Source organism: Terrapene carolina, unplaced genomic scaffold (assembly GCF_002925995.2).
Source record: "Terrapene carolina triunguis isolate 2854851 unplaced genomic scaffold, T_m_triunguis-2.0 Scaffold58, whole genome shotgun sequence".
In the NCBI taxonomy this organism is placed as follows: domain Eukaryota; kingdom Metazoa; phylum Chordata; order Testudines; family Emydidae; genus Terrapene; species Terrapene triunguis.
In genome coordinates this window covers 30,885,225-30,901,363 of record NW_020664409.1, presented here as the reverse complement: position 1 = coordinate 30,901,363, position 16,139 = coordinate 30,885,225, and positions in this window count along the sequence as shown.

The window sequence follows — 16,139 nt, the reverse complement described above, 5'->3', positions numbered from 1 at the left end:
ACATTACCAAAGGATGTCCTCTACAACGTAGGACTTCCAGGTAACTGTCTGAAATGGCTTTACCAGTCCCTGTATATTGGCAAAGAGCCTGGCCCATAGTGTCTAAGTCCATAGATTTTTTGCCCCATCCCTAAATGGCCCCCTCAAGGATTGAACTCATAACCCTGGGTTTAGCAGGCCAATGCTCAAACCACAGAGCTATCCCTTCAGTCCTGATGAGCAACTCAACCAATGCAGTGAACCATAGTTAAACCAAAAAAAAAACAACAACTCTTCTCTTTGGATTAGCTTCTCCATTCCTTGGCACCTATCTTCAGTGAATTAAAAGTGGGTGTAAAACATGATCACATCAAAGCGGTAGCATCTTATGCCCTTTTGCACAGGTGTAAACAAGACACATGGTGGAAATCAGTGAAGGATTACGCCCATTTTCTTTTGAACACTGAAAGATGCCCCTCATTTACTGGCTTTGGTCCATCAGGTCCAATGATTTATAGGTACCTGTATATTGGTAGCAATGGGTGTGAGAATTTAAGGAAATAGGTATAGGTAGCAGGAATTTAAAGGAAAATATCTATTTTGTCAAGAGTCAGTTGGGTTAGCCTTTTAAAAGTTCTATTTAAGTCAGAAGGTTTACTTCTATTTCACAATTTATAATCTAGTATAAATTAGTGCTGTGGAGTAACTTATTCATTATTATTTCAGGAGTTGATAGATTTTTGAATATGAATAAAATGAAGCTATAGCTGCCTACAGCTAAATAAGATGCATTATCCTAAATCCTATTTATTTTCTGGAACCAATGGCTACTGGATGTTTATCACTGTAGACATTAAGCTTAAGGAAATCACTGTATAACCATTTCCAGTTATACAAACAATCTTTATGTGCTGTGAAAGGCACATAAATGAAACAGAGTACCAGCTCATACATCATAATAAGATAAGAGCAGAAAATTCAAGACAGAATGAAACTCCTATTCCAAAGCAAACATGGAAATTGTTTTGTAGCACAGCTACTATAAGAAAGATAAAGGTTTACCCCAAAATATTTCCCCAAACTTCTTATATAATTGTAAACTTCTTGTATCTAAAAGTAGAAATAATACCCAGACTGATTTGTAATAAGAAAACTGATTAAAAATGCAATCCACTCAAGCTTTTTCCTCTCATTTTAGGATAATGTTGGACTCCCATGATTGATTTCTAACTGCCTAGATATTCCTGTTCATTACCTTATCTATGATATGGCACCAATTGTTGTAAGGGAACATGAGCAAGGGAATTACTGACTTTTCTTATTGACTGAAACAGAATTGTTGCATAAAACAATTTCCTATTTATGGATTAGGCATGTGAAAAGAAAGTTCTGTGTAGCACAAGATATCAATGGAAGATTTGTTGTCAGTTTATTGCCATCCTTGGGGAGGTGGAATTGTTTTCATTATTTTATCTCTTGCTGCAGTACTCCAGTCCCATGGTGCTTTTTTACAATACTATGCTTAGTGGTGAGAGACATCTGGACTGTCAGATAAAAGGTGTATGAAGGGATGCTACAATAAACAGAATCTGGTTCAGTTAAGACAAACAACTTGTTTCCTTGGTTTTCTTTCCAATCCAAAACAGTCTGTGGGGGGAAATGTATCTAATTAGCAAGCAACTGGGCAAGTTGAAATACAAGACTAATATTTTGAGTGTTGAAAACAGCTAATTTCTCAAAATGCTGTGTCTTTCAATTGTCAGGCTGACCGATTCAATCCAAACAGGCTTTTTGAGGCTATTATATCCTTCCAGCATTTCAGACTCCTATCTCTTTAACTGACAGGATACAGACTCTCAAAGCAAAAGAAACTTGAGATTAGGAAAATGAAAACTTTAAAAATTAAACCCTCTCAAGTCCCTCTTATCTCTCTTCTGCTACACTGGTCAGGACCAGTTATACTAGTACCCTAAGTTTTAGGGAAGAAGAGAGTTCCCCCTTACAAATGCCATTTTACACAAGTTATGTTTACGCACACCAGCCTGATTTTCTTCAGTTTCTCCCCACCCCAGCAAACTACACTGAGTCCAATGCAACTCCGGTGATGATCTTTTCAGCAATGATTCTGCATCTTAAGCCTCTAGGGCCAGATCCTACAAGGCACCCAGTGGAGTTTGAGTAAGGATTGCAGGAGGGCCCTGAGTGAACTCTCCCATTCAGATACTAGATCTCTTTAGTCGGCAAGTAACATTTTCAAAAGGACCTGAGTGACTTAGAAGCCTAACCCTGAGGGAAAGCCTCTGGAACTTCCCTTTTGAAAAGGAGAGGTAGGCTCCCCCCCTCACTCGGGCACCATGCTGTGTCCTCTGCTCTCTTGCCTGCCCCCAAGGATCTTTCTCCTGACAGCAGCCACCTAGGTGCTTTTGTTTCTAACTTACCCAAGTTTAGCCCTAGGCAGCCTCCCCTCCTCCTCCTCCGTCTGGAGACCACCAACCCAGCTAGCAAGACTGCGTTTTCCTTCTCTTTCTCTCTCCCCACCCACCCCAAAAGAGCCTTTCCAGCCTCCCTCCCTCAGCCCCCGGGCTGGAGGCTGATCTGTCTCGCTGCCCCACGAGCAGCTGTAGCCAGGCGCACTCGGCAGCAGAGCCTGAGCCCCAGCCCCACCGCCAACAGAGCATCCCATGCCCCCGCCAAACTTAGCCCTGTCACGGCGGCGGCACGGGGTGCCAGGTGGCCCCGAGAGCGGCGGCTCCTGGGGGCGGAGGGTCTGGGGCTCCAAGGGGACCGCAGCCTCCGCGAAGCCAGGCGCGCTCTGCCCCCTTTCCCCCTCCCCCCCAGCCAGCCCAGCCTGCAGGGGCCGGGCGCGGGGAGCCGCTGGCGGGCGAGTAGCGAGGGATGCTCAGCCCCTTCCCCAGCCCAGGAGAGCAGGGCCCGGCCCGCCTGCACCCCTCACTCGCCGGCCAATGGGCGCGGGAGAAGGGGAGCGCGTTACCTGGAGCAAACACCATGCTCGTCTCCGGCCGGGCGCCGCGGACAGGGCGGGAGGAGGCGAGAGGGCCGGGGCGCAGGAGCGGGCGGCGGTGTCGCAGGGGCCCCGGCACCTTGGACAGCTCCCAGCCGAGGCGCTTCCCGAGGGCAGGAGGCTTCCTCAGCGGCGGCGGGACGCGGGCTCCCTCCACAATGCACCGCTCCAGCGGCAAGGGGAGGAGGGGGACCGGGACTTGGCGCATTCCTCGGTCCTTTGCCTGCTGCACACGCCAGTCCTGCGCAAGGAGCCAGCACAAGCCACCCCTTAGCCTGGCGCAGCAGCGGGGGGAAGGGGAAGGCGGGAGAGGGAATAGCAGCGCTTCCCAGCGGGGACAAGCTAATTGCTCCTAATTAACTCCTGTCAGCGGCCCCACTGGAAGCTGCCTGACATTTAGGGGTTTGCCTTTCAACCGTCGTCTGCAACCCTGGCTAATGGGCTCAGGCTTCGTGGGACTTCGTGAGGCTGGGTTTAGTTCCCCAGGGTTAAGATTTGAAAGACTTCACAAGTTGATCTCCTGGGCTGGCCGCCGTCTGCCTAGGTGCTGAGACGTTTAGGCCACGCGAATAAGGAGAGAAGAAATGTGAAAGCTGGAAAGAGGATGGGAGAAATAAAGAAGAGGTTGCTGATGCCCCAAAGAGCAAATAAAGGGTAGAAGGAGACACTGGTTGAGGAGAAAACAGTTCACTAACTTTTGGACCCCCTAATCTCTGTGGTTGTTATGAGGGATAAAATTTAGCACTCACATTTCTCACAGAGCAATTTCTTCACCTCCACGGTGGAATTTTAGAACAACCCCTGATCAGACAGAGATCAAACACAAATGTAGGGGAGCTACTTGTACACTGACCCCTAGTCCTGCGTGGCATGTTCCCATGCAGGCTGTTCAAGCAATACAAATTAAGCAAAGTAGAAAGCAGGTGGCAAAAGTGCATTTCTGCAGTGCACAATACATTTTTGCACTCAGTCTTCATAATTCACACAGACTCCAACAACCCCACCTTCAACGTTCTCCTTTTCTACTCAACCATCTTTCTCCCTAACCCGCTCCCCTCCGTCCCCAAAAAGAATAAATATGGTGAAATTCATGACTCTGCCTGTGAGTTATGGAAATCAAATCAACTTCTAGTTCTTAACATTTTTTTTAATAAGTCATTCACACCTAATAGTAAATTATCTCAAATGTGGCATCACCAAACTCAAGATACTGCTCTTTTAGTGATAACTCCCACTACTTCTTACTGCTCTTTTTCAGGAAACTACATTTCCCCTGGTTATGGAGCTATCATTACTGCCCTCTAGGCTCCTTTTCATCCACCGTCTCAGATTTTGCCTCCTGGCTGCCCTCATCCTCAGCAACTACAATTTTCCTATGGCCATCCTGTTCATCCCATTAGCCATCTGCCTCCTTGATCTTACGTCTTTGCCTGCACTTCAACTCTGGATCACCTCTCCCAAAGAGCCACTCACTTGACATAGTCTTCTCTAAACCCTGTCCCATTTGATCTCTCCATAGCTGAGCTCCCTCTCTTGGACCACAACCTCTTCACCTTCAGCATAACCAACCTTCCATTGGTTCAAATTCACCCCAGTTCTGAAAATTGTTATGGAAGTGAGTTAGTCTTAGTCCAATTCCTAGTAGATAGGGCCTGGATCCACAAAGGTACTTAAGTGCCTAAGTATCAGGTTTAGGCACTCTGATCCACAAAACTCCCACTTGGCTGGTGCCTAACCATATAGGCACTTAAACTCACTCAGCACCTAAGCACTCAGCAATAGAAGTTCTGTAGGCAAAAACATAGGCACCTCTGGGCATGTGCACTGCTGCCCCACTCTACGTGTCTGGACACCTATCTCTGGCCTAAGCCCCAAAGCAATCCATTAACCAGGGGAAGCTAGATGCTCAGTGTCATAATGCCTAAATTTCTTTGTGGATCTGGGCCTAAAGTGGCTATGTCATACATAGAAAGCATGATATTAGCACAAGCTAGCACCTGTATTGGTAGTCTCAGCAGGAAGGTCAGGGATTGAGTAGGCATGCTATCATTTCTGAGAAGTTCAGTGGTCTAGATCAAGGCTGGGACACAGTTTTAGGATAGCATAGGAAAATTTGCAAAACTGCTTTAGTTTATGATGTACACTTATGTGGACTCTTCGAGTTTCAAGTATTTAGTGGAGATTTGACCTCAGCAGGAAGAAATGAATTCAAAATCTGCTTATTCTAAAATAAAATCTATTAATTTCCATTGCTATTAACTAGACTATTGATGGGGTTACTGATTTGTCATAAGATAATGGGTTCCTGGGAGGAGAGCAAGAGGTGGTTGGGAGTGGTGGCGAGGGACGGAAGACAAATATCTCTTGCTTAATGAAGCCTGTTTCCAAAAAAAGATTTCCAAAAAATTGTGTATTATCTTGTGACATGAACTTCCATAGTGCCCCATTGTAACTCTGGGTAGATGTGTTGGATTTATTGAGAAACTGAAGCGTTTTGTTGTTGTTGAAGGACAGATGATTGCTATCCACTGTTTATATATGAAGTTGTTTAATCATTTATTTGATTATTGGAATTCTATATTTAACCTCAGATTATCCAATGAGTAAGGCACAGTGGACATTTTATTTCAGAATCTTAGCATTTCTGGCTCATGTTTAATGCCAACAGAAATCAATGCTTTCTAGACTATGATAAATATAAAAGGCATCTTATGGGTTTTTTTCCTATCTAATGGAAAAATTTTAAAATACAAGATTGTGTCACAGCCTTGAATATTTAAGAAAAATGAGATGTAATACAATTCAGGACACATCATCATAGACGTGGAATCAACAAGTACCTACTGAAATAATTGGAAAGGGCATAGTTCTGTACTGAATGGTTATACTCAAGAACTGAAGTATTAATGGAGAGAAAATTTTCCTTCCACGTCGGCAGCTTTTTAGCTGCTGATAGACACAGTAGGCAAGAATTATAATTAATACAGTACACTCTTATCCAGAGAAAATGCTGTAATAATGATTGATTTCTCATTCAACTGCAAGTCAGTGAAAAAAAATACCATGTATGGTCAGGTTACTGAAAAAGGTCCTTAACATTTTAGGGCCATATATTATGCCAGATATACTGTTATGTAGCAAGATATTTGTACTTGCTCATTTAAAGGGTACTATCAATGGGGGGAGGGAAGGGGACATCATATATCTGTGTGAAAGTTTTGTACCTGCTACTGTTGCAACACCTAAGATTACTAAAACTGACCCATAAATTAGTAAATTTTTGTTTAGTCAGTTTCATTGTTTCCCTTGTATATCAGTCAGGTTCTCCCTGGCTGAAGAGACCCTTATAAATATCAATAAGAGAGCTGAAAATCCCTTATCAAATATTGTAAAGGATTGTTTTAAAAAGTTTTGACCTATTTAAAGGGTGCTCCATCAGGAACTGTATTTTTGTAAAACGAGTCAGTAAAAAAAATCAAGTTGATAGTGTCCCTTTAAATCACATAAATATTTCATTAGATCTCCTGTTATTTAAGCTTCTTGTCTGTCCATTGTAATGCTATGGATTTACTTCTAATCCCTTCATTTTAACCCTGATAAATGCCATTATTTGGTCATACAAATTCATAAGCTTAACAATAAAAATCTGATTCCCCCCCAGCACAAATAGGCACAAGTTTATTATTAATACATTTTTGATCAAGAAAACCATTTTAGATTAAGAGACTCAAGATAATTTAAGTTATGTATGATAGCTCTTTAAATGCTATTTTTTCCAATTGGAATTTTGATTCCCAGCTTTCGGGAAGGATGAAACTCTTTCCTATCAGTCTCTCCAGAAACTCTTGAATGCTTGCATCTGAATTGCTACTAGCTCTAAATTCCAGTTAGCATGATCTAGCAAAGATGTTCAAACATATTTTTGCTTTTTTAAGAGTTTCCATTCCTTTCTCCTTCTGTATTAAGTGTCCTCCTGAGTTGCTTGTCTGATACCAAGCACAGCAAACCATATGTAAGAGGTAGATGGAATCAGTCAGACAGCAAATGAAAACATTTTATGCTATCAGAAAGGTAGACCAGATATTTTACATTATTTTATAAAAGCTTCCATCCCAACACTGAGAATGAAGCAGACCGGTAGACATTGTCTTGTGTAAGCCAATGCCCCCTTTTTACACCAACCCACCAAAAACCCAAAGCATAATCAGATTGCTAATCTAATCAGTAAATTAGTTGAACTATTTTAGATACTTTATAGTGTTGGGTATTATTGTTATAATAAACTTTAACCTCTTTTTGGAATTTAGTGAATGACTGTCAGAATGAAAGCCCTAACCAATCAACGCATAGTTCATAGCATGTGAAACTAAAAGGAGGCTGTTGTGAAGATGTCATTGGAACTCAATGTAGGTTTGAAAGATCAGATCAATTAACAACATGTTAATGAAGTGATTTACATGAATGGCATAAGTAGTCATTTTAGTACTGGCCTAGATTAATGCCTCAGTAATTAACAATAAGCACTGAAATATACAGAGGTGGGGCAAAAGAACAAAGGAGAAAATGAAATCCAGAAACAACTTTAAAAGAAAATAATAGAAGAATGGCCATTCTGGTGAGACCAATAGTCCATCTAGTCCAATATTCTATCTTCCAGCAGTGGCTGGTATCAGATGCTTCAGTGGGAATGAATAGAGCAGGGCAGACCCTGTCATCAGGCTCAACTTCTAGCAGTCAGAACTTTAGGGTCACCCAGAGTATAGGGTTGTGTCCCTGACCATCTTGGCTAAGAACCTTTGATTGACCTATTTTCCATGAACGTATCTAATTGTTTTTTTAACCCAGCCTTCACAACATTCCCAGGCTACCAGTTTCATAGGTTGACTGAGCATTGTGGGAAGAAGTACTTCCTTATATTTGTTTTAAACTTACTGCCTATTAATTTCATTGGGTGATCCCTATTTCTTGTGTTATGTGAGAGGGTAAATAATACCTTCTTAGTCATTTTCTCCACACCATTCATGATTTTATAGATCTCTATCTTATCCCTCTTTAGATGTCTCTTTTCTAAGCTGAACAGTCCCAGTCTTTTTAATCTCTCCTCATATGGAAGTTGTTCCATACCTCTAACCATTTTTGTTGCCCTTCTCTGTACTTTTTCCAACTCTAGTATATGTTTTTTGAGATGGGGAGACCAGAACTGCATGCAGTATTCAAGGTGTGGTGCAGCATGGTTTTATATACCGGCAATATGATATTTTGTCTTATTATCTATTCCTGTCCTTATGGTTCCTAACATTGTTAGCTTTTTTGACTGCTACTGCACCTTGAGCAGCTGTTTTCAGAGAACTATCCACAATGACTCAGGTACATTCTTGATGTAATCTTGTTTATTTGCAAAAAAAAAAAAAAAAAAAAAAAGTACACAAAGTCCTGTTTCCATGAACACCATGGAAAACGAATAACAGCAGACAGTTTCCTTGCTCAGAAATCCCCAAATGTGTCACTGCTGTGAGTTCTGTGTCTAAGTTGTGTCTCTTTGCTTCCTTTCAGGGTCACACTCAGAACTCTCTCTTCTGGCTTGCTCCTTCTAACACACAACCTGTAACCAATATCTTAGCCCCTGATTTGCAAACAGGGGAACCTCTTCTGATTTAGCTCTGCCCTGGCAATGAGCCACATGTGTCTGTAGTTATTTTTATTACATAAAGGATCTTAATTGATCCTTGTGTTGAGCCTATAAAGGAGCACTTGACACATCCATTGGCATTAATGAGGTCTGTTGATTGTCTTTGGATCCAAGACACACATCCTGCCAATGATAGCTATTTGTACCCATCTAAACACATATTGAATTATAACTTTTCTTTATAGCTATAAAAACAGTAAACAAAACACTCCTTTGGCTTCAACTGGATTCCCCTTGAAAGACTACAGAATCCAAGACATTTAACAGAAAGAAGAATCAACAGGAAGAAGAAATGCAACACAGTGGACAATACTATTCCGTGACAGATGGGAAAGGGGCAAAATGGAATTTGTAAGAGCGAGAGCTCCTGGAAAACTCTCTTCTAGGGTGTCCTCAGTTCTTTTAGGATGCTTACCCAAAAGACAAGGTTCACAACAGAAAACAAATGAAACAGAATACCTACATTTTGAGACCCACTAGTCAGGGAGTGAAGAGTTGTTTCCAATGCTCAAAGTGGTCTGAAAAGAGTGTGTGTGTGCGAGAGCGGGTGTCTATCATCACTCCCACATCTGCCCTTCCTCCTGCCCAGCAATCAATTATGCTCCCCAACCCCCATATCAATTCTTCCCCCTTGTCAGTTCTGCCCTTCTCCCTACCCTCACCTCTGCTCCTCCTGGGGTACTTCAAACCTCTTTCCCAGGCCTGGGGGCTGCAGCAGAGATTCCTCTCCCCCTTCTGAGGCTGGGTGTTGCAATGAGACAGGGAAGGAGTGGAGTCATACTGAGCATTGGGCTATTTATCTTCTTCCGCCCCACTCCCTCCTGTAAGAAGGGAGGGTGAGGGGAGAGCTCTGCAGAAACCCTGATTGACCTCTCTTCCCCAGGAGGTAGGCCAGTGGGGAAAGCAGCCAATCAGAGAAGGTCTCCTCTATATGATACTAAAGTTGTGCACTCCTCAGTGACCCAGCTCACTGCTTAGAAATTTTATTTCCCAGGTCTGTGATCTATTTCCACCTGGCGCACTTTAAGTGCTACAGCAGCAGCCACACACCCACTTTGCTGCCTCATATTTGCACCTATTAATTGGATCCAGTTTCCCCAGCCTCTGCTCCCTAGAGCACGAGTAAAATATTCCTCTGGGTCCCAGGGCCAAAGATTAGCTGTTTCATAAGAGAAACTGGGAAATGGGGGAATCATAAGGAACATGTTTTGGGACCCAAAGGTCCTGTACTGCCCAGAACAGAAGTTGTTAATGGGAAACAGTCATATATTTCTATGATGCAGTCAAAATATAGGAATATAGACTGGATGTAGATTTAAGATACAGATTAGATTAAATTTAGCATTTAGATTTAGGATATAGTTTACAGCAGTTGTCTTCAAACTTTTTTTCTGGTGACCCAGTTGAAAATTGATGATGCCCACGACCCAAAGGAGCTGGGGATGAGGGGTTTGGGAGGGTCTCAGGGCTGGGGCAGAGGGTTGGGGTGCAGAGGTGAGAGGTTCAGGGTGTGGAAGGGGGCTCTGGGCTGGGGCAGGGGGTTGGGGTGTGGGAGGGGGTCAGGGCTCTGGGGTGGGGGAGTAGGCTCTGGGCTGGGGCCAGGGTTGAGGGGTTTAGGGTGCAGGAAGGGGCTCCAGGTTTGGGGGGGGCTCAGGGCTGGGGCAGGGGATTGGGGGCGCAGGCTTCTCAGGCGGCTCCCAGTCAGTGGCGCAGCGGGGGTGCTAAGACAGGCTTCCTGGCTGTCCTGGCACTGCGGACCGCGCTGCGCCCTGGAAGCAGCAAGCAGCAGGTCTGGCTCCTAGGCGGAGGCGGGCAAGCGGCTTCTTGTGGCTCTCGCCTGCAGGCATCGTCCCCCCCAGCTCCCATTGGCTGTGCTTGGGGCGGAGGCAGTGTGCTTGGGGCGGAGGCAGTGTGCAGAGCCCCGTGGCCCCCCAGCCTAGGAGCCAGACCTGCTGCTGGCCGCTTCCAGGGTGCAGCATGGTGTCAGAACAGATAGGGACTAACCTGCCTTAGCTGAGCAGCACTGCCAATGGGACTTTTAACAGCCCGGGCGGTGGTGCTGATCAGAGCTGCTGCGACCCAGTGCCTTGCATTCCGTGACCCAGTACAGGGTCTCGACCCACAGTTTGAAAACCACTGGTTTACAGGTAGTAAAAACATGTCAACTGATTGTGGTAAACCATAGCTCCTCAGCATTAAGCATCCCCTAAGGTTGCCCACAACCAGCTAACCTGTTTTTCAATACAACTTGTCCTGTCTAGAGGTACAAAGTTGTGTGTAAAATTGTGTCAGTTAAAATGTGTAGCTAATGTGTTTTAAAACACAACCATTTTTCCTAGTCTAGGCGTGCCCTCACACTATTTTAAGTAGCCTTTCAAGTCTCATATCCACTCCATCACTCCTGCCTGACTTTGCTCCCTTGACCTTAAATCTAATAAATAACAAACATGATTTGTTATTATACAAAATGAACCAAACAAGGTCCATATAAACAGTAGCATAATGGGCTAGATTTTCAACTCTTCAAAGCAAACTTATACTGTAAGAAGTGCTCCATAGCCTTAAATCAACAGGAAATAGTGGAGAATTTCCCCGGTGCCGGGAACTTTCTGCCACAGGAAAGTTAGTGCAGGTGCTCCCTCATGCCTGTGCCAGCTTCCCCATCAACTTGGGGCATAGAGAAAAGGAGAGCACATTGGGGAGCTGGCATGTTGGAGTGGAGCTCTGCTATAGCCAGACCTCTACGGGGAATAAGGTCCCTGAGGGACCTTACAGCAGTGGTGTAAGTCAGGGCTGTCCCCGTGAAGCCCTAACTTGTCTTAGGGCAAAAGGGGTCTTAAAAGAAGGAGCTGCAACTGGCCCCCTATGCCCGGCCCACTCTACTTGCTTTGACAGTGGAGAATGAAGGCCATTGTGCTTCTCATAATGCTTCTTCCTTTGCATTTACCATCCCTTGTTAACCTCTGTTTTATTTAAGGCCCAATTATACAAATTGTTGTTCATGTGAGTAAATGTTACTCAAAAGAATAATCCCACTGATTCTGAGAATACAAATAAATGCTATTAATGTTGACCTTGTACACCTCTACCCCGATATAACACTGTCCTTGGGAGCCAAAAAATCTTACCGTGTTATAGGTGAAACCACGTTATATTGAACTTGCTGTGATCCACTGGAGTGCGCAGCCCTGCCCCCCGGAGCGCTGTTTTACTGCGTTGTATCTGAATTCGTGTTGTATCGGGTCGCATTATATCGGGGTAGAGGTGTATTTCAACCAGTTGCTTTCAACCTATGCACAGATTACCCATATTAAACTTATGAATGAGCCAAGGAGGAAGGATCCTTAGTAGTAATCAAATTGGAAGGTTGGCGATATAATATGTAGCCTGTACTACTTACTAGAGGTGGTTAATTTTTTTCAATGGGAAAAAGACTAAATGAATAATTTAATCTTTCTCATTTCATTGTGTCAAAGTAAAAATGTTTCATTTCAACTTTATTTTTTCAATATAATTGACTTTTACATTAAAATATTTATTAATTATATTTAATATATTTTATATTGTTTTGACATGAAACAAAATGTTTTTACCTTACCAAAATGAAATGTTTTGCATTATCAACAAAAATTTCCGTGAGAAAGTTTGACTTTTGGTTCTGATTTGGAACAAAAACAAGTTTTGAACTGTCAAAGTTTCCCATGGACTGGAAATTCTGTTTTCTGACTAGCTCTACTACTGACCTGTGAACATCACTCTGGAATTCTCTTTGAGGTTCTATCTGGAGAGGCCACACAGCATCAACTCCATGTTTTTGAAGGGAGGGCAGGACAGGGGCATAACAGTTGCATTGTGGTGCTAATCTTAGCTGTACCTTTTCAGGCATATGCATAACACAACACCAGAATTTGGTCCACATAATTATTTCTTATGCCCTAATTTTTTCAAACATCGGTGCAAATTAGATACCCAAATACATATATAGGCACCTAAGCAAGGTGGCCTAATTTTCAGAGGTAAAAATCTCCCTGATTGAAATCAATATGATGTTTTGGAAGGACAGCACCTCCAAAAATCAGACTTATTTTGATGCCTAAATATGAATGTAGATGCCCTTCTTTAAGCATTTGAAGATAAGCACCATTTCTATTCTTATAGAGTCCACCATGTGCTAGGCACTGTTCACACATGCAGGAAGCAGCAGTCTGTGTTCTTAGACGTCTACAATCTAAAGTCCTGCGTGTATGTTTAGCTTTATGCACCTGAAGAGCACCACTGAAGTCAATAGGATTACTCACATACAAAAAGTTACATGGTTGCGTAAATATTTGATGGATTAAGGCCTAAAAAGCACAACTAATGAAAAAAGGTCAGAGGAGAAGAATGCATTGAAAATATCTAAAATTACTGTATACACCATCTATCTCCAACTGTTCCATAACCTATCCATTGTTAAATGATTTCTTGTAGGCATCACATTAAGAAGAGACAAATGACAGATCAGATGGTGTAATGGATTTTTAAACACAAGTTATGCACTATATTGTACATATTACTGCAAGATATAGAACTGTTAGAAAAAGATAAACTTAGTTCTTTAGTTTCCTTTTTTGCAGAATCATTCTATCCCATATAGGTTTTTAAAATGTACACATTGATTGGATTATAAAGTGTTGTAAATTAGACAACCCATTCACTGATATACACCCTCCCACAAGTCAGTAGAGTGTATAAGTTGATATGAGAACATTTAGGGGCAGATGGTCAGCTAGGTAAGTTGTCCTAGCTCAGGGGTGGGCAAACTTTTTGGCCCGAGGGCCACATCTGGGTGGGGCAATTGTATGCAGGGCCATGAATGTAGGGCTGGGGCAGGGAGTTGGAGTGCGGGAGGGAGTGTGAGGTGTGGGAGGGGGTGCGGTGTGCAGGAAGGGGCTCAGGGCAAGGGGCTGGGGCAGAGGAGGGGTGCGAGGTGTACAAGAGGGCTCAGGGAAGGGGGTTGGGGTGCAGGAGGGGGTGCTGAGTGCGGGAGGGGGCTCAGGGCAGGGGTGCAGGGAGGAGTGCGGGAGGGGACTCAGGGCAGGGGGTTGGGGTGCAGGAGGGGGCTCAGGACAGGGGGTTCGAGTGCAGGAGGGTGTGGGGTGTGGCAGGGGGTTGGGGTGCAGGCAGGGTGCGGCAGGGGGCTCAGGGCAGGGAGTTGGGGTGCAGGTGGGGTACGGTTCCCTGTTCCCGGCCAATGGGAGCTGCGGGGGGTGGTGCCCGCAGGCAAGGGCAGCACACAGAGCCCTCTGCCCTCCCACCCCCAGGGACCACAGGGACGTGGTGCCAGCCGCTTCTGGGAGCGGCGTGGGATCCGCGGCGCCACGGGGGTGGCAATCCTGCGGGCCAGATCCAACCCACTGGCCGTAGTTTGTCCACCCCTGTCCTAGCTTCATTGAAGTCAATGGAGGTAGGACAATTTACACCAGTTGCCCTCTGCCACTTAAGGGGTAAGCTAAGATACAGGCAGGTTTACTTTCATTTACACCTTCCTTCAGATCCTACCCATGTATATCAATTTAAAGTCCCCTACCCACTGCTAGAGTAAACAGAAGTAGGTCTAACAGAGTCTGAATGTAAAAAACACAGGGCACATTTTCAAAACAGCTCCAATTTGGGCACCTAAAAAAGTAGCCAGATTTTCACCTGTGCTCAGCACCCAGTATCTCTCATGTGCAATTGGGAGCTGTTCTTTTGAAAACCTGGCATTTGACGTCAGTATAAGGTGCTCTTCTTTACACATTACAAATCACTCCTGAATTTGGCCCACTGTCTCTATATCTCAAATCTTTAACAAAGTTAACATTTTAAACTGAAAAAAATACAATACTCACCCAAAAATAACTGACTGAACATGGAATGACTCAATATTTTCAAAAGATTGTTTACAATCTGTGGACTTTTTGTGTGAGTGTGAGAATCCCTTTGTTCCCCATCTATATGTGTTTTATTTTCAAAGAAACAGGTACAAAATTCTAAACACCAGAAAATAAGGCAAATATTCTTAAATGCCCTTAGAAAGAGTAGAATGATTTAACTTGAAAATGAATTACATTAATCCTGTTAAATCATCATCAGGCTAACATCTCTTAACATAACTTGGATCAGAGACAGAGCAGATTCCGAAATATAATCCAGAATTTATAGTTTGTTTTTTTGTTTTTCCAATGTAGAATATATAATATACCTTTTAATAGCAGAAGTAGTTAATAGTTTAGAATACTGAACAAGTAAGGCTCTATCTAATATTCAAATATTTTTTCATTCTAGCCTCTTCAATCTAAATTGTTTAAAATTAACCAAATCTTTTAATTAAATAGCTGTTTTTCCTTAATAGGACTAGATGACATCTCAACATCCCCTTCCAGCCTTACATTTCTATGATTCTATATTCTTTTATCGAGAAGCCTTTAAGCTAGAGCCTCAGCTGATGTAAATCAGCATAGTTCCATTGCAGCAACTTTGAAAATGTAGTCATTTTACAGGAGCTGAGGATCTGGCTCATTATGTATAAAAGCCTTGATCCTTCAAATATATATGCAGATGTTCAACCTTACACATGTGGGTAGTTGCAATAAAACCACAGACCTACTCCCATGCGTTTTCAGGATATAGGCCAAAAGCTTTCAGTTTTAGCTATCCTGCATACATAACAGACAGGCATGTGGTGGAGTAATTTTACACATAGGACTAAATGTGAGAAAGTTATTCACCTTGTGCAGTAATGTAGGTTCTTTGAGATGTGTCCCCCTGTGGGTGCTCCACTTTAGGTGTTCGTGCACCCCTGCGCTTGTACTCAGAGACTTTTGGCAGCAGTGCCCAGTTGGGTCGCACATGTGTGGGTCCCTGTCTCGTGTGCTTCAGGCAGTTAACTGATGCTGTGCGACCAACCCCCACTCTGTTCCTTCTCTACTGCAGAGACTGAGTAAGAAACTCTGAAGTAGAGGGGCGGAGGGAGGGTAGTGGAGCACCCACAGGGACACATCTCTAAGAACCTACGTTACTGCACAGGGTCAGTAACTTTCTCTTCTTCTTCCAGTGCTGTCCCTGTGGGTGCTCCACTTTAGATGACTTCCAGTGGAAGGAAGGGGCTTCAGAGTTGAAGTCATGACAGATGAAGAACGAGGTATCAGATGTTGACTGTTGCTCTAATGCGTAATGCTGTGTAAAGATATGGGCTGAGGCCAAGGTAGCACCTCTGTAAATGTCCGTGATGGATACATTGTTCAGGAAAGCAGTGGAGGCCGATAGGGCTCTGGTGTAATCTGTGCAAATCCCCTTGGGGAGTTGGCGGTCGAACTGATTATAGCATAGTTTTATGCAATTGGAGATCCACTTGGAGAGTCTTTGTTTAGATATGACACTCCCTTTGGAACGTTCGGTGATGGATACGAACAGTTTGGGTGATTTACA